This window comes from Phalacrocorax carbo, chromosome 1, assembly GCF_963921805.1.
Source record: "Phalacrocorax carbo chromosome 1, bPhaCar2.1, whole genome shotgun sequence".
In the NCBI taxonomy this organism is placed as follows: Eukaryota; Metazoa; Chordata; class Aves; order Suliformes; family Phalacrocoracidae; genus Phalacrocorax; species Phalacrocorax carbo.
Genome location: NC_087513.1, coordinates 27,611,250 through 27,631,208, shown reverse-complemented (window position 1 = coordinate 27,631,208; position 19,959 = coordinate 27,611,250).

The window sequence follows — 19,959 nt, the reverse complement described above, 5'->3', positions numbered from 1 at the left end:
TCCCTAGAGCTGAAATCCATAAGATTATACTAGAGCATCAATATATTTCAAGTCTATGCTGGAATGTCTGAAAAAGTTCAACGTTTGCTTGTTTTGAATGTATCTTCCTATGAGGAAGAAAATAATAATTCATTTGCTGTCTAGGTAAAAAAGAGTGTACAGCTTTTTAAATACTGGAAGGTATAGGACAGTTAAAATTATCGGACTGAAAATGTATGAAAATATTCAGAAAAGCTAAAAGCCCTATCTTCTTTCTTCCTTTCACTCATCTTCTCATGGGTACCGGTAAGGAATGTGAAGTAGATCCACAAGAGATTGCTAACTGAAGCAGTAAAAGTGCAGGAATCAAGAATTCTCAGAAGCAGTTTCCCCAAGCAGGCATGATGACTAATGTACTTTTACAGGCATCAGCACTTCCAAGCAAAAAAACACTTCGTTTTTTTTTTTTTCTGGACATAGGAGCAATGCATGCTGCTGTGATCACATTGGCTGTAGTGGCAGGAGTCGGGGGAATTCATGCTGCAACTGCCAGACGTGGAAGAGTTTGTTCCTTCACTGGCAGGAGTTATGCAGTGATCTGCAGTGCTGGGAAGTACACTACCTCATTTTGGAATTTAACTCTTAGCCCACAAATCACCACACCATGAAATTAATTTAATCAGTGATTGTTAAATCACTTTATTGCAGAATCTCCTTTTTTTTCTCTTTTTTCTTTATTTTCTTTTTTCTTTTTTTTTTTCTTTTTTTCCTTTTTAGATTTTTTTTTTAGAAGGAATCCATTGATTGCTATCCTCACTATTTTGGCATTTCTCCCTTTTCATTATGCAAAAGGTTAATTTTGAAAATTTCTTATGCTGCTGACATCCTATGAACAAAATTGGATTGCTAAATGCCCCCCCTGTAGGGATGAAGCTGTACCACTGCCAAAATGGACCACTGTATCTTAAAAGAAACTCAGCTGGAATTGAAATGATAGTGCACACAGTGGAGGCTGTCCTCTGTGCCAAAGCTCAGCTATTGCTCTGAGGGTTCACTGTGTGAGTGCAGGCACTGTATGCGGGCATTCAGCACATGAAACAGCTTCGAGAGGACCTTTACTCTGCAATTGTAGAAATAAAATCTCAAGGGAGGTTAATCAGTTCACTGCCAAGAAAGATCAGTCTCGGTAAGGTGGTAACTACCCTACCACTTGGATTGAACTCCTGTATGGGGACTTGGTAATGAAATGTTGTTTGTATTGAAATGCTCCACTAGGGAGAAATTCCCTTGCTAATGAAACAAAACTGCTTCAATAGGTTGTTAGCTCCATCACTGACACTGTAGAACCACAGCCCAGGAGAATTAGCTCCTGTGCTGCTGACACAGAACAGAAATCATTGTGCTGAGGAGTTAACTCCCTTCTGGAAAACAAGCATTTGCTAGAAAAAAGGAACAAATTTACTTGCCTGTAGGAAAGTGATGCGCTTACTCGCTGATGCAATTCAACTTTTGCAACGTGACTTTATTTATACTCTCAAAGTTGAAAAATAATTCTGTGAAAAGACAAGAGAGCTGAGAGTGTGTGTGTTCCATAAAGTGAACTAATGTCATCATATTGCCAAGACTCATAGTGACCTAAAGACAGGTGGCTGGTGCAAGTCTGTGATTCAAGTTTATGGGTAGCACAAGTGCTGATGAATGTTTTAATCAGGAAAAAAAAAAAACAACAGCAAGACAGACTTTCACTGTGAAATCACAAGTGAAAAAAAGGTGAAATTACAATTCATGTGGCATTCAGCATGTGTGCAAAATTCACTTATTTACATGTAAATGAGGCAGGCAGAGGAAAAGCAATGAGCAGGAGAGAGATAACCCTGTCTAGTCTTTCCTGTCAAGCACAATCATCTTTCAACGTAAACTGCACCAAAACCTTTAAGTCAGGGATTAGGGAGTCTGCCTTTGCTATGCCGTTTAGATTCTGGATATCCATAAGATTATCTTTCATTAGAATTTTGCTCAGCATGTCCCTCAACACTGAGATGTTTTACACCATCAGTTAGATTGTATGGGACTTTGGTCCCCAATGTGTCATTTGCCTACCTTACTGGGAATTAAGTGGGAATGAAATTCAAAAAATGAGTATGAACTAGCTGTGTTGCAAAAACGAAAAGGGTGTTTAGGCTCCCTAGTTTCATCAGCTCTCAATGGATGCTGGGGACTCTCCTGCCTTCTGTGCCTTGACAATTTCCTCTGAGATTTCAAGACTGGGCATGAATTTAAAACCAAAGCTTGTCAGAAGATCTGCTGCAGCCAGGAATCTGTATGAATATAATGACTATACAAAATATCTCAAAAGACTGAATAATCTTGCTGCAGGACAAAGACAGAAAAAAACAAAAGTCAGTGGATTTGGAATGAGGAATATTTACGTAATATTTGATCTTTGTTATTTTAAAACAACTGAAAAATATGATTCACAGACACACAGGACTGGATTACTAATCAGTTAGTCTAACCTCTTCCAGATCCTAGCAAACATATTACACAGTCCTGTCAATAAAGTTATTACTTTAAAATCAGAATTTTTGCCGTATCTTTTCTATTCAAATAGTGCTGCATGTGTTAGTTTAAAACTATATAAATTCTGCATTATTTATGAGAAAATTAAATATGTCCTGGTACTGGTGACTTTTCCTTAAGGGCTATCAAATAACATAGTAGCTACTAATTAAGCACCACAATATCTTTTGGAGTTTGAAGACATTTAGGCAGTTATTTCAATGTAAAATCAAACATGAAGGAAAGCTCAGTGACTTGCTAAGGACCACAGAACAGTTTAGAAACTGTAACTGAGAAAAAAACCCCTGGAATAGTGGTTTCCAGCCTCTTGCTCTTACTGAAGTGACCATCTGAGTAAATATATACATTTAATGAAATAAGATTTAGATGTCCCTGTGCCAGGATAAAGAGATTGCACTGGAAATGAACTAGTACTTAAAAAAAATGGCACTATCAAAAAGGAATGCTTTGACAGCTGGGAAAGACTGCATTTCAGTGAAGATTGTTCTACTCTGCGTTGTATCTCAGCAGTATTGCTGAGATACAACAGTATGTGTATAAAAACGCCTCACAGCCCAAGTCCTCTTTTAAATTTAATGTATGGTTTGTCCAAAAAAACAGTTGGTTGGAAAAAAATCAGCCCTGTCATGGAGGGGAAAGTTCCAATTAGAAGTAGAAATGAAACCACAGAAACACTTCCTCTGGAAACAAGGCTTGATAACAAGGGGATAGTGGTTGATTTCTGACAGTAAAAGATATCCCAAAGTATAAAAAAATCAGCATGTCCAGCATTTGGCTTCTGTTTAGCCTTTGAAAAGGCTTTTCAACATGCAGCCTCTTAAGGGAGATTTGTTTTGCAGAGATCACTCTAGAAACAACCAGAACAGAGCAGCAGCCTAGAACAAAGCTGCTTCTCACCCGTGGCAGAACAAAAGGTTCCCTCTCCTGCCTTTATTTGAGGCCCCTTAGGAAGCCTACGGGATGCTGGTTGCTAGGCAACGCCCAAAGCGATGGTGTTTATAGCATTAGGTGTTAATTATTATCATGGGCCTTTTCCACAGAAGATCCTGAAAATATGCAATTAGACATGTCACAGGATAAGTCATTTCGCATTCTGATGGACAAGCATTATTAACCTGCAGAAAATTCAGAATTCAACAAATTGTTCAAAGGTGATTGACTGTGCCAAGCCTAATATTTTCTTTTTGTTGTGCTGGGTTTTTTTGTAATTGCAGCAAGGGGACTTGAGCAACAATATGGTTACAGTAAGCTGTTCAAAGGTTCTGAGCTAGAATATAATATTGCTTCATTTGTTTCCCTATTAAAGTGCCTAGCCCTAAACTGATCTTTACCAGCACTTCATTTTGAGTAGTTCAGGTCAGTAGTTGGGCAAAAAAAGGAGGCCTTAGAATATGAATATGAAAATGAAAGCTATAAAATAAAATATTTAGTAACAGCTTCATGTTGCAACACAGAAGTAGAAACAAACAACAAATTAAATGTTGTGAAAGAGGCACAGTTTAGTCTGGTAGGGTTGTCCTTGAGATAAGTTTCTTCATATCATTTATGACACTGGCTTGTATTTAAGAGAAAGGAGAGCTGCTCTTCCTTGCATAGCATTGCCCACCTAGCTAATCATCACTAGCATAATGGGACGTGTACATGGTATATTCCACTTTTAAGGGCATGTTTATCCATTGTGTGAGACAGTTTATACCCTCTGAAAAGAATTGGGACAGCCAAGAAGAGACTCCAGTTAGTGCAAAGAAAAATGGAATTCACGCTAAAGCAAGTCATTACCAAAGGTAAAAACATAACCAGCAGCGTATTGGAAACTCCTGTGAAGTGACAGTGACAAAAAGTAACCAATATCAAAGCAAATAAATTACCGTCTCAGCACATGAACTGAGTAACAAGAAAATTAGAGAAAGAAATTATTAGACTTTTATCAATTACTGCAAGAGAAAAAGTGCTAATTATTTTCCGGTTGAAGAAAGAAGTTGAGACTGTGGATGGGAGATGCTCAAGGCGACACTAATAAGAGGTTTTGTGGCTAAAAACCTTTGTATTGCACAAGGATGCCTTCTCCCACATCTTGAATACACTAATATTTGTGCAGAGGGAGAGTGAAATGCAACAAAGGGAACAGGAAGCACTTTGGTTTGTCCCACCTGTAAATGAAGCACATGACAGAGGGTAAAGCTCCCATTCTGTTTCCTGAGTTATGTGTCTTTAGATGGATATGTGGCAGAAAACTGTCATGAATACTGATGTCTGATAATTTGCCTCGGGATGCTTCAGACATTGGAACACTAGTCAGACTGATAGCATGCTGCTTCAAATGCCCACAGAGCACGCTAGCAAGTGAAATTATCAGGCAGGCAACAAAAATTATAAAATCAGAAGTCTGAACCTGCCTTCTTCCAGGAGGCAGTGAAGAGTCCAACATTCAATTTCAATCAAATGGGGGCAGAAGGCCTGAAAATTCCATGGCTATCCATAGCAGTTCTCAGCTCCAAACATGACTGCCCCAACTGTTGGGACAACTGTTTTTGAGGCTACTGGCTGTTTTTCTGTACACAGCTTCCAACCGGAAAGGTATGAGGAGCAGACATTTTGTTCACCATTTTGTTGGATACAGAAATGAAACAAAAATGGCCATTTTTGACCTTCCATAGTGAAAAATGATCTTCCATGCAAGCTATAAGAACATTATTTTGGACACTGTTTTTTCAAGTATAGCATCTTAACAATAGCATGTATACTTTTTGATGAAGTGGTATTTCAGGGAAATCAGTTACTTAAAAAAATTAAAAGATTGTTCCACAAAGACATGCTACAGGCAGAGGAACATGGGAATCAAATTAGTCTTCTTGAAAAAGAAAACTAACATACTGTAATTTTGTAATGAATGTGAATGCATATGTTGATAACATCATATTGCTCAAACATTTGTCATATGGAATATCTTTCTATCAGCTAGCAGAGATTTTCCTTTGGTAGTGCTTCCAAAGCAGGTGGATTTGCTGTCACTGTCTAGTTCTGAGGAGCCAGGATGTACCGCATGATGGCAACCACAAATTTCAGGCTGGCTCAGGATGCGTGTCTGTATAGGGCCTGACCAATGCAATTTGTTTATGTCACAGAACTCGCACAGCAACCTACGAATAAGTGTGACTCACATCCTGCCTTATTTCAATACTGATTTTTGTCTACCTGCTACAATCTTATCAATCTTCATAAAAGCCTGCTCCTCTTTTCCTGATCAACATGTTTGTCTTTTCTCTCACTTGTCTGGTTTGAAAGCACTAGATAAAAATGGAAATGAACTGTGTATTGATGTTCTCTATTCTTCTTAAATTTCAGGGTGTAACTATATTACTTTGAATTATTCTGCAGCGTTGCTAGTCATTTGACATAGTGAGCTCTGGGTCTCAGGTTGAGATTTATTTATTTACTATTGTGTACCTCCTTTACTTCCTTCATTTTTCTCATTAGAAATAGCTCAGATTTGTTTTATGATTCTTTCATGAGAAGTTTCCTTGAATCAGGTATTATATCTAGTTACAGACTCTGCCTAAAATCTGTATCTCATTTCCACTTCAGGGTCTGTCTGTGATATCGTTATGCTTAATCCAGTTGTCTTCAGCAATGTTTTCTCTCAGGCCCAGATCTGCAAGGAGACCTGTGTCTCATTGCCAAGCAGGCTAGAAGCTAGCTTTGGAGGTACTTGATTCCAACAGCAAAATCACCTTGGGTTGGGAATTTACATTTATGAAATTGGTTATTTTGGAAAAGAGGCAGCAGTGGCAGGGCTTTTTTCAAGGCTTTTTAAGATTCTGAAGCCTCAGTCCCACCTTGTCAATATGAAGTTTAGAGAATCTGAACACAAGCTGTTCTAGGTGTAGAGTGATTTCACCTTGTTTTGTATACTTGAACTTTGTCAGAGCTAACATAATAAAATTTCTTATCTATTGGAAACCAGATTCTTAGCTGTTGTACGAAATGAACAGACAAAAGAACAAAACAGTGCCAATGCACATCAAGTGCAGACCTGACCCCAACCTCCAATTTAAGCCCAGTATAGTATTTTTCAGTGACCTATTAAAAAAAAAAAAAAAAGGCCTATAAAAAATTCAATTCAGGGTTCCACAGTGCTAGAAAATAAGAGCTTAAGCTGCTTGTCCCCTCTGGTTCACTTTTTCTTACAGCTTTGCTGAAGGTTATATTACTACTTAACAAAAAGAACTGTTCTTGCACAGTTTAGCCAGCAAGATTACAACAGGAAAGAAATAACTTTTTCCAAGAACTGAGAGAAACACAAATGCAAACGATGACTGGTCCCTGGCCTGAAAATGCTAAAAGAAACCTTTCTCCTCCCACAGATGCTGCTTTGGGAGAGGCTTTGTAAAGTCCTTAAGTCTGCTTCCAACAGATGTACCTTCAATAAAACAGCTGGCAGCATTTGTGGCCAGTTAGAGATGGACTCAGGTTCAAAGTCAAATAACCTTCTCTGGGGTTTCAAGTTGATTTCACAGGTTCATATTAACTGAAATGATATAAACCTAACTTTCAGTAGCTATAACTGAAGTGACATAAACCTGACATTCAGTACCTATACCTCTATTTCTACCCCTGCAAACTCATTCTCATTAGCCTTTTCCCTCCTATGCATGTTACTGAAAAGTAAAGCACAGTGGTCATTAAGGAATATGCTTGCTTTCATATCTACCCATCCTCACTACAGAACTTCACATTTTTCTAGTTGTCTTCCATTGAACTGGAAATTTTTGCTACATGCTTTAATTTCCTTTGCAAAGGTTTGCCTCAAGATAATATAGAATTCCAATACTTTTATAGAAAACATGATCTAAAATAAGAGAAATTAATACATACTTAAATAAACTGTCTAAACAACATCCTTGTTTTCATACTTAGTCATAGCTAAGCTACATCCGTACATTTTGTATTAGTTGTGCTAGAAGAACAATAGATCATTTCTAGGGAAAGTTTTGCCTTTATCCACTAGCTGTCCCATTCAGTGACAAATTCTTGAATTCCCTCCTTGTTTGGAAACAGAGGCCTCCTTCATCATACACACTCATAATCCAAAAGAACAAAAAATCATTATAGCGGCTACTGAAGGCTAAAAAGACAGATTGATGCAGACAGTTGTGAAGTGTTTTCAGTACATAGAATTAGAAAGGCTCATTTATCTGATTTACAGCTGCCTTCTTAAAAGGTAGATCAGAACATGAGATCTGCCCTTTGCCATATGCATGTTACGGTGAATAATAGCCAGAACCTCAGCTAAGCAGAAACAACAATAATGGATTTTCTGAAGACTTTCTTAGCCTTCTTTCTTTGTTCTTGCTAAGCTCCTGGTGTAGCTTTTAGGACTCAATACTTCTGTCTCTCTAAAACTAGCATGTTCTGACTTTTTAACTTCCATATCTTTTAGATTTTTGTTTCTGAGTGCTGTACTGGAATTGTCTAATTTTTTCTACTGATTTTCCTAATTAGTGTTTACTTATGCTCTGTTTTCCCAACATAATGGCACATTAATAGGCAGGAACATAGTACAGTTTTTCAGAGTGTTCTAAATATTCTGGCAATTTTAGAAACTTGTTGGTCTTACTGGCTGCGTATAAATATAATGACCTACATGATGCAGGAATGAAAGAAAAGCAGTTGAAAATAATGCACTCATTGACGTAAGTAAACCATGACTGATAGGAAATGAGCCTACACTAGTGGTGCCAAGATCACTATAGAAACAGAATGATCTTGTGGCAAAATGCAAAATGCTAATCAACTGAAGAGAGGCACAAAGTCTGTGAGTGCAAGAGAGGAGAGGGAAAACAGCTGCCAATGCTCCTACTGATAAGGCAGTAAGGATTCCCGCCACTTAAAATGCCATACCAATGTTTGTGGTTCCTGTTGCTCCTCATGGGTGGAACCAAAGGAGGTAAAACTTTTCATGTTGGAATTACAGTCACTTACCCTTCTATATTTATTCCAGCTCTACTGCCACAAAGCGGGTATTGTAAACCTCATATGACCATCTGGAGAAGTTTCTGTGGTTCCTCCGTATACCTCTGTGTTAAACCATAGGTTCCACTTTGAACATGGAACCCTCAGTCTCCTGTGCTTCCTCGTCAAATGAGGTAATGGGAAAAATCCTGTTTCCTGTATGGTGATGAAAAGATGTAGCCTCTGAACTTCTTTGATGGGATACCCCTTCGATGGGATCAAATGGGATATCCCTGAGTGAAAGAAACAGTGGCTACTCAAGACAGATTTTTCAAATCTGAACGGAGCACTGGATTTTTTCCTGACAGTTTTGATCATCTCATCTGGCTGATCATAAAAACCACCTGAAATAGAGGCTTAGCAAATATACAAAGTAGATTTTCAACAGATTGCTTCAGAGGAAGCTTAATCAGCACAATATAGAGGGAAGTGTATGGACTGACTAGAGCCCTATATTAGAAACAGAAAAGGAATCTGATCTAAGCTTAGACAATGCTTACTCTGAGGAAGAAACTGAGGAACAGAAATACATCCCAGCATTTTGTTGTTTTATTTTAAGTGCCAAGTAAAGGTCAGTTGTAAATCAGGGTCTCGATCAGAAGAAACTTTTAGAAAGGGAAAGCAGCTGGATAGTCAGTGGTAGCCACAATAGCTTTGGAGCCCTAGGGCATGTGGGCCAAAATATCCTTATGAGAAGGTTTAGCAGACACAAAGGAGTAGTTTCAGAGAGGTTAAGGAAAGATACTGTGCTGGACCATACTTCACCTTGCAATAAAGGTGGATCTCAGCGAAGTTCTGGCTAAATGTGAAGTGAGTACTGGTAGAGAAAAAAAGAATCCTATTATATCATCTAATTTGATGTAACAACAATATTATGAAATTGCTAAGGCACTGCATAGAATATTGTCATTTTGGAGATAAAGTGTGATTATTTCATTATAGCCTGAGTTCTCTTCCAAAGGAGACAGGAAGACCTCTACCTTTAATATAGGTATTCTGTACAATTAGCTTTCTTTTTATTCCCGTGTAGAAAAGTCACACCTATATATTTGCCTGATGACCATTACTAAAGAACAGAAGTGTGCAAGGGCCACTCCTCTGATCAACTGTTTTGTTGCTTTATTGATCTATTTAATTTTCAAGTGAATTGTTGGTGAATAAGGAGTGCTTGTTGAAAGGCAGATAGCACAAATGCTTCCCAGCACTAAGATATCATGTATGTATGGTGCTGAGAGCAAAATATTTCAGTGTGGAAAAAAAATAATGACAAGTAGTAATGTGACTTGACTTCAAATTACACAGCATGAAGCCCATCACTTGAAATGCATCAGGAAAGATGTTGACTGCCCACACCATCCTACGATGCTATTAAATCTAATAAGAATAATTGCAAGTCTAGGAATGCTTCCAAGTAAATTTGTTTAATGATCTTAAACTCTAAGGAAGAGATGTCCACCTATTGCTTAATTATTTAATCTATTAAAGGACACGTGTGTAATGCAGCAGCTTATCTGCCCATCAGTTCAACTCAGCAGGAATATAACTCTCTCTAATTGTTCTGTGCTGCTTTCCCTTTTGGCTGAAGAATCCAACCAAGGGCTGCTACAGCCTGCTAGGACGCTGGACCTGCTCAGACAGGCAATCACCGTCTCATCCTATAAATCAGCTACCCTGACAGATTACCTTCGCTGGAAAAATAAAATAGGTCATGAACAGTAAAGCACCTTATCTGCATGGGGCTACACTTGTCCCAGTCCTGTGGCTTCCCCAATGGCTGAGGTGAACAGGCGTCCAACCTCACTGCACTGGGGGTTGCATGCAAAAGCACTCAGTTTGACTTGGCTGTTTGGTAATCATACTTGCAAGCATGACAACACTTTCAGGTTTTTGTATATGCACATATCTTGTACATACTTATGCATGTATGTATGTACAGACACACACAAACAAACCTGCATGTAATACATGTATACATAAAAAATCTGAAAATTTAAAAAGCTTGCTTTTGATGGGAAGACGGTTTTTGCAGATTTTTCTGTATCACGCACCATACAGATAAGTGATCCATAGATACGTGTTTGTGCATTTTGTACGTTTACATGCACACACTATATATAAAGATCTAGCATTCATAAACTATTGTAAGCTTGGATCTGAATCCCTCTAAATTAACTCCTCTGGATGTTCAGGTGGTGATGCAGATCCTGTGTGAATGCCCACATCGCAGGGCTACTCCAGCATGAAGTTATAGGTTTTGTCTTGTTTCCTCTGATGTTTTTGAAAAACTTCAATTTCGGTCAGATAAGGTGTGAGGGAAGCCTGAGAATCCTGCAAGACTGCGAAATCATTTCCTGTTCTGCTGTTCTGTGTTCTCAGTTCAGATCCATGCAAATTAAGAAGCAATGTAATTACACAAATGGAGGTGGCAGAGAATCAAGCCATGAAATCAAAATGGAAAAGCAACGAGCCAGGTAAAATTTAGTTTCACAACATAAAAGGTACACAATCTAGTCCCAGATTGACTTGTCTGAACAGGGAAAATAAAAACTCATTGTTTTATTTGAGGTTTCTGGGATCCCTTTGAATCAGAATGGTTGGGGCTGCTCCTGAAGTTGTTAGTGGTCTTTCTTGGTCCTGGAAGGCCCATACTGCAGACTCAATTGCCTAAGTTCTGTTGACATCTCCAGGCCATGGTCTCTTTTTCACTGCTGAAGTCCTGGTGAGGTAACTACGCCAAAGCAGTTAATCCACAGCCAATGGAACTGGTGAAGCTGGGTTTCTTACGGGTCTATGTATTATACATATTAAAATACCCTCACCATAATACACTCAGCTCATCCTTACGTTCCTTTGCCTTGCTGCCTTGATACATATTGTCCTCCTAGCTTCCCCTGCAGTACATGCAGCCTCCTCCCGAAGTGCCATACCCTCTCTTCACACTGCAGTAGTCCTCCAGCCTGCTGGTGTTAACAGAGCTCTCCCCTCATAAGCACTTCTTATGAGTCCAAGCTCTTTTTTCAGCTTTTAATTGCATAGCCTGGTAAAATGTGCATGCTAACTGGCCAGTTGGGACATGCCTGCTGCTAAAGGGATCACATTAGATTCTCCCTGCCTTTACTTCAGAGGAAGCACCAGTAGGTCTTTCCTCTTTAATCAGCATCTAGATTTCAATGTAGACATTCGTAGTATATATTGCATATGTATAATATATGGCAGAATCATATTGGGCTGAAATTGGTCAAGGAGTACCAAAAATAATGAGAAGGAAGAGGGGGAAAACTGACTGCTAGCCAGCTAAAAGAAGAAAGAAAAGATGTCATTTTGTAAGCTTTGTGTCCTTGGAAAAATGGGCTAAGAAAAAAAAGTAAGGGTGCCTCAAAACAGGCAAAACTAAGTCTACTGTATGTTCAAAGTTGCTTAGGAATGATTCTTTGGCTTTGCTCCAGGAGCTGTGCAGTAGAAAACATGAATCTAGGGAGCCAATAGCTTATTGCTGAATGAAAGAGAGGGCTGAGAGCAGAACTCCTCTATATCTTTTATATTTATGGAAGGACAGTGAAGTGGTAGCCTGCTCCCAAAAGAACTATTTGCCAGCATGTGATGTTAGTTGAAGTATCTCAATAAAGCAGCTGATTTTTCCTGTAAGTTTGAAAAGAGAAAGCCTAACTACCTAACTGCCACAGGAGCCAAAAAACCAAAGGTTAGGCTGTGTCTTCAGTGGTAGCTCTGGGCAAAGTGTGCTGCGTAACCGACTCCTTCCAGGACCAGCCCCTGGAGGTGGTACGTCTCTGACACACCATGCTCTCCTTCTTCCCCTTGAATATGGGACAGAAAAAATGATCGCAAACATCTGTAGCTATTAGCTGTTCTGGTCACTCTCACGTGGGAAGGGAACGAGGTAAGGAGATCTTACTCTTGCTCAGCAGCTGGAGCCCAAGCTGAGAAGTGCTTCTAAGATCAGAAAGAAGTCTTTTCCCATTGGTGTGGACAAGAGCTAGGGCAAGTTGGGTCAACACAGTATAATATATGATAATAAAGATGTTCTGCAACATCTCAAGTTACATTCATATTTTCATCTGAAACTAAAGGATCTAATTTTCCATTTTAAGTGACCCCAAGAATCATTTATCTATTTTTACTGCTGAATAACTGTATCTCCTTTTTCCTTTGTTTTGCTTTTCCTTCTTTGTGTATTTTGCTTCCCGCTATTCATGATCTGAGCAGAATGCTGCCATGTGGATTTCACAGAATCACAGAACAGTAGGGGTTGGAAGGGAACTCTGGAGATCATCTCGTCCAACCCCCCTGCTTGAGCAGGCACACCCAGAGCAGGGGGCACAGGAACGCATCCAGGTGGGTTTTGATTGTCTCCAGGGAAGGAGACTCCACAACCTCCCTGGGCAGCCTGTTCTAGTGCTCAAAACATATTTAAGCTATGATTTTTTCTGTTCCTTGTTCTTATATATTCTTCTAGAACTGAGAGACTATATCAAATCATTTGCATTTAGAAACTAGAGTTTGCCTTTGACTGTGAATGCATAGCATGAACCTGGCACTCCTGACAAGTGCTTTCATTTTTGCTGTGACCAAAGAAAATTTTTGCACTTACTGTGAACCTCATGGGTGTTAAGAAAACTCTTTAGTGCTCCTTTTTAGATGCCTTCTGTAACAAGTTGGAATAGTCAGTTGGTCAGTAAAGTATTCTATTATGTCTGATTATTTTATCATGCACATTAGAATATTATTCTATTATTCTATTAGCACATTTTCTTGCAGTATACAAAAAGAACACATTTCAAATATAAAAGTGATCACTGGATTTGCAGAGAAACAGATGGGCATGAATTACACAACTAGCTAGAATGAAAAATAGACCCAAAGTGAATTAAATGCTGGTGGGATGAAAATGAAGCATTTTTTTTCTGCTGAAGTGAGAAAACAGTCCTACTTACAATGGAAAATTATTCACTCTGTACTGTAGTGTAAGACAAAATCTATCACACTGGAAGAAGATATTACTAGACTGGAGAAATACATGGTCTCACTAGTAGAATGGATTGTCTCACTGAAGGGAGAACTACAAATGTGATTTAAAATTCAGCAGTTCTGGACAAAAAAAGAGAATGCTTTCAGTACCTACATATTTAAAACTTTAGCTGAATGTCTAGAATGAACAAAATAAATGCTTTTAAAATGTGTTAAAGTTGCAAATCTTTTTTAATTGTAAACTTACTATGAGATTTCATCACGTTTTTGTCTCAATAGATCTTGCCGTTATCATTAATTACAGTTGTGTTTCCACAAGCATCAAATGTTCCTATAGAATCTATCACTTCATCTTCAGATTTCAAAGGGCAAGTGCTGTAATAAAACTGAAATTGCTAAATATCAGTTAATTCCCACAGTAATTATTTAAGTATTATTTATATCACTGTAACCCAGAGAGATTTCAGCTGAGACTGAGGGCCTTTGTGCTAGATATTATCTAAGATTAAGTTTAATATTCTTAAGCACATTAATCTAGCTCAACTGAGAATGGCCACTTTACAAAGCATCAGCTGTGCTGCAATGATCAGACTTTTGTGAGAGTAGTTTATAGAGAATGATCTAATTGTTCTATGTCCTTGGGGCAGCTGAGCCGCTCTAACTTCCCAGTGAACTGCAGGAAAACATCTTTATTCTTTCTGGGCACCCAATGTAGTGCTGACCATGAAGGTGTGGGAAAAGCACCAGGGGGCTAACCATAGGACAGGACAGCTTGCATGCCACAGCATGATCACATAAACCTCTGAAAAATTTTTAGCTGTATTTTTCTACCCATTGGTAAGCACGCTTGATTTTCAGAAACCTGTGGTAGTGATGTTTGGGCTGTCACATGCTGATGTTACTTGAATTGGGAATGACACAGGTTATTACTGACATTAATTTTACAGAAAAGCCAAAATTAGCAAGAGTCTTTGTCCGAAAGGATTATAGTCTAAATAAAGAAACAATAGACAGATGTACTAGGAGAAATGAAATATCTTCTTTATATACTGGGTGAGGAACATGAAGATTAAGGATTAAAATCTCTCTCTGTGCAGGTCAGTGGGAATTTTGCCAGTGACTGCCACTGGATTAGGCCTTTACCCACAAGAATGATACAGCAGTGGTACAGGCAGTATGTAGTAGAGACAGGAACTGAACACAGCTTTTCTGAATTCTGGACCAGAAAAGGGACCATAAGAACACTTACCTGGATTGGAGTTTGGTAGGCATGTGACCTCTGTACTGCACTGTACACCACCAATATGATTTATACAGCAGTGTGATCAACTACAACCATTTCCATCCCAATACCTACATCTGGAACTTGGACCACACCAGGAAGTGCCTTAGGGAACGTGTGTATGCTTCAGGAGGACTGGTCTACCATTTTAATAATCACTCCAGCTCCTCAGGGTGCCAGCGGCAATGCATTTTTTACCATCTGGTTCTAATCGATCTTTGTGTGGCACCATGCCTACCATGCACAGGTTCCCTGCTGTAAAATGACATGTTACTGCACAGTGGCTACTCATTATTTCAGTCACTATGTCCTCACAATGTCATGCAGTGCCTGGGGGGGTCTCATAAATGTATGTGCTACAGTGAGGAGCATGGTGTAAAAGAAATGTTTGTAGTGGACTTCCCTTCATTACAGCTGGCTGCAGTGGTTTTAGACACATTCCCCACATTTTAACAACATTTGAGCATTACAGAGGACATTTCTTAGCAGAAGAATGACCGCCACCCTGCAGCATGCAGTTAAGGATGTGGAATGAAGAGCAGCAGGCTGCAGTGCTGAGCGAGGGAGGGATGGTGCTAGTGGAGTTACACAATTCACTTTTCCTGTGCAAACTTTTGTTTTAACAGAGGACCATGTTGCTAACGCAAAAAGTTTAAGGAAAAGAAGTTCCCTTATAAAGATGCACAGCTTACACCGACTTTGTCCATGAATGCTACAAGCCAAGCATGACAGAGGTTAAAATTTCATCTTGGAACCTCTTAATTAAGATTCTGATACAATCATCACCCACACTGAAATATGCAAAAACTAATCTTGGTTGAATGTCAAATACTGTGGACTGAGAAATTAAAAAAGAAAATCTCAAAACAATACATTACTGACCTACACATTAGACAAAAGACTAAGTATAATGCACACAGTGTGAGAAGGGGTATGCATAAATAAGAAATCTAGGTAATCTGCAGAGAACAAGCCATTTTGCTCATGGAATTTACATCGAATGAATCTCTGAATGGTGAATCTCACAAATATTTGAAACTTTCAGCATAGCGATTTCAAACTTGCATTTCCACAGATGCTGTGATGCCATTATACACAGCATTTAAAATGTGTACAAAAACTATGGTCTGCATATTCCCAGTAAAAATTTTCATCCCACAAGATGAAAGATTCCCTCCAAGAGCATGATACTTAAAGTCTGTTGTACAGGACCCACTCTGGCCTCAGATGTTACGGTGTAAAATGTCTGCTGAAATGACTGGGATTGCAATAGTGTAAAACAGAGGTAAGTGAAATGGCGTGTAAAGCAATACTAGAGGTTTTGTTCATGCAAGTGAATTGCAGATGCAGTAAACACTCATGGATTTTCCTCTCTCCCCAGATAAAATTATTTTAATAAGATAAAGTTAAGCGAGTGCTGATTATACACAGGGCTTGCAGATCCATGCACAAAGCTGTTTATTGTATTCAGACAGGGCAGGACATGTTGGTACACCGCACACGTTTGCTTTATTCCCCCAGCACTCTTTTCTCCAGAGCTCCCTCCCTGCTGGTCTCGCTGCCCTCTGTGCTCCTCTCAGCTGCCAGATGCTTCTTCCAGAGTGTGCCCCAGACCTACGGAGCACCCCGAGGTGGTGGACCTCATGTCTGTCACCATCTGGTGCCCCTCTTGCCCCACTGTGGTCATGACTCTGATTGTAGCACATATTGCATGTGCTTGTAGCTGACAATTCATGTGGATATGGGTGTTCTGGACAAAAAATATCCTGTCTCAAACCATGTTTGTTTTAACCTTTTAGGATCCTTTGCTTTATCAAGATAGTTTCACAGTGAGAATCAGGTTTAATCCTGGGTAAATACATAGAAAAGGTTTTACAAAATCAGTTCTTGCTTATGCCCCTCCAGAGGAGATGATTTCACAGTAAATTATCCCTGTGTCTGAGATCAGTACCAGACTCTGAGTGCCATTAATACATCGCTATGGTATATACTTTCTATTTTATGCTCAGCAAAGTGGTCAGCTGCAAGGGGTATACTACCCTTCGTCTTCTGGCTTACTTTTCCAGTAAGGACCAAACCTTGCTCAGAAGAAGGAGAAGCCTCTTGTTTCAATATTTTAAAATATCTTCTGTAGTCGCAGTAGTTACAATGACAATTTACAAAGACCCCAGAAATCTTTAATTTGTTCTCGAAATGTAGTGTTGTCCTCAGATGTAAATCAAGGACTCCTGGGGTAAGTATTGCATGCCAGGAACAACCACCCTCATCCTGGAGTATTTAGGTCATTTGCTCTACGTGACTCTGATACTGTTACTACATTGGGTGGTACTTTATTTTGCAAAAAAAAAACCCCACCCTTTGATTTATACAGGGCTTCTTGCAGAAGAAAGTGCCTAGAAATATATGGTTTTCTGAATATATTTCTTAAGATTATGAAAGTAGTTTGCAGATGTCAAACACTATGTAAATATTGCGACAAAAAAATATGAATCCTCAAAAAGATTTTGCATGTATAGCGGTAGGCAGTGACAGTTCATGGTGAGAGGGGTAAAATCCTTCCCATTTAGAAAGTAGAGCCATTGGGAACATCTGAGCAGGGAATCTGTGCAGTCACTGAAACACAGCCCGTCTGGTCTATCATTTGAAATACAGTGTTCTGTAATCTTGTGAAAATGAAACTCCGGTAAAACTAAGTGCACAGCACCCACTTCACAGGCTTCCTAAGTGTTTTCACGTTATACAACAAAGCCACTTCAGTTCCTCTGGGTTCTGCAACCTTTCTCTGGGCCATCCAGATGCATCTGAGGTATTGTAGAAAGAGCAGAACTCAGGCAGAGATCATCTCCAACTGAAGGAACCGAGGAGGAGGGAAAGTGTTGTTATAGAGGTACCTCTCAGAGTCTAGTCTATAAAAAAGGGCCTGAAATTCAAATTTCAAGTTAACATTCCAGCAGAATCTGAATATGAAAGATAGTTATATATCAGCTGAGAAAATGACAATCCCATCCTTATTGCTTCCCAATGTTAAATCTCAAGTAGCCGGGTTAATTTAAATAAATTTGCTACCAGCAGTTCAGTAATTCTTGTAGAGAATGTAGTTAAATTTGCTGTTCACACTATATATATGTGCACAAACATATTTCCCACATTTTATGTGCTCAGTTCATTGATATACTTTGCTTTTGCCTTATATAACTAGGTCACATAATATTCCAAACATGTCAGTTTGTAAATGTAAATGTAAAGGAAAGGTACATGCCTATTACATTGCCAGTACATACAGAGAGTTAAATTTCAAAGCACCAGCCAGGAGAAAAACCCTTAACACCCACTGATGGCCACAGGAGTTGTGCAAATGCATGAAAGCTAGATTTCAAAGGTAGAAAGCTTTCCCTTCCCTCATAAACTGTCCTAAGTAAAGATCTAGTTGCAATGCTCTGCTACTGTACCCGTATCAGGCATTTGACCAGGTAACTGAACTGGATTTGGATCTGAAGGGGACAGGCAAAACCCACTAGCTTGCAGAACCAGGCAGCTGATGCCTGCAGTCGAAGGTACCCCCCCAGTCCTCACCATTCTCATTCTGGCTTCACATCCCCCATGAATGTCGAGTTTTCAGGAGGCTGAGCTGTGGCAAATTCAGAGCAGACTTCATCACGCACAGTTCACATGGGAGGGCACCAAAAAGCTGCACAGGTGAAGCCCTTGAGAATGCAAACGGTGCCATTCTCGATGGGCATCCTTGGAGAGCTGCCGAAGAGGCCAGCGCTCTTTGAAAACTGGACCTCCTGTCTGCTGACAGCATCAGCGCAGAAGTGGCTCTGGTCAGTGTTCACCAGTAACATTTTTAAGGGAAAGAAACTCAAGATTCTTCCTTTCTCTTATTCAGGGAGGTAAAAAAAAAATAAAGAAGCAGAAACAACAGCCGTACTTTAAATCAGACTGCCATGTATGTTAATTAGGAATTTTGTTCAGAAACAGCACTAATTAAGTACATACATACTGACTCATTTTCTTTTTGGACACAGAGCAGACAACCCCAAATATATTCTCTGCTGACAATTGCAAATGCATGAGAAGGCTTCCACCCCAGCCTATTGGGTCTTATAGGACCTAGTGCAGAAATCTGGAATTAATTAAAAACCATAAAGTACAGTAATGCCATCTTCTCCCATTTGTCCTCAGCAGTCAGCAGGTGGTATGTCGTATGCTCAGCCCTGTGGTGCAAAGGCGGACAACTCGAAACTTACCCCCAGACTGTAGGGTGCCACAGCAATGTTCCTCGGGTGTGCCCGTGCAAATCAAACGTTACGCAAGGAAGACCCTTGACTTACAGGTGTCTGAGTCCTCAGCAAGTGTAGGAGTTACAGTCCTTTAAAGGAGTTTCAGATCAATGTCTATGAGGATCAGACTTACAAGCATTCACAGGGTTTGGGACCCCTTCCTTGTTGCCAGTGCCCAGGACAGCTCGTGGTCTGTGTGCTGTGGCAGGGCAGGAGCACCTGCATCGCCCCACATACGCCCAGCCCATGGCAGCTGCATCCCTGCCTGTGCAGATTCATCAGTTGCCTTTTCTTGGCACTGATTTGTCATGAATGTTGTTCTATTCTGTTCAGGTTCTCAAAACTTGTCCATCATATTGCTTTCTGTGAGCCCATTACTGCAAAGCTTATTTTACAGTCTGTGTCAGATGCTGGGTTTTTTGCACATGCTATGGAAATGTACTTTTTGGTTTGCTCAGTATGTGTGTGAATGATCCCATGTGCAATAAAACAATAAAAGGTTCTCATCGCATGCTCTACTTGTAACCACATTAAAGAGCCACATGTGTCTGCAGCAGTCAGGATGTGTGTTGTGGTTATTCTCTCTTCTGAGGTTTTTGTGGTTTGGGTTTCAGTGAATTTCTTAGGGTTTTGCTCTGGGTTTGTTTTTTTTGTTGTTGTTGTTGTTGTTGTTGCTCATTTTGCATATAAAGGAATTTTAAATTATTGAAACCATTTGTCCATACAGTCTTTCAGTGGAATAAGGTTGTATTGCACTGTCCCAAAATTTCCTTGCTCAATGCAAGAAGATGGATTAGATGGTTTTTTGAGACCCTTGCAGCATTTCATTTCTGTAGC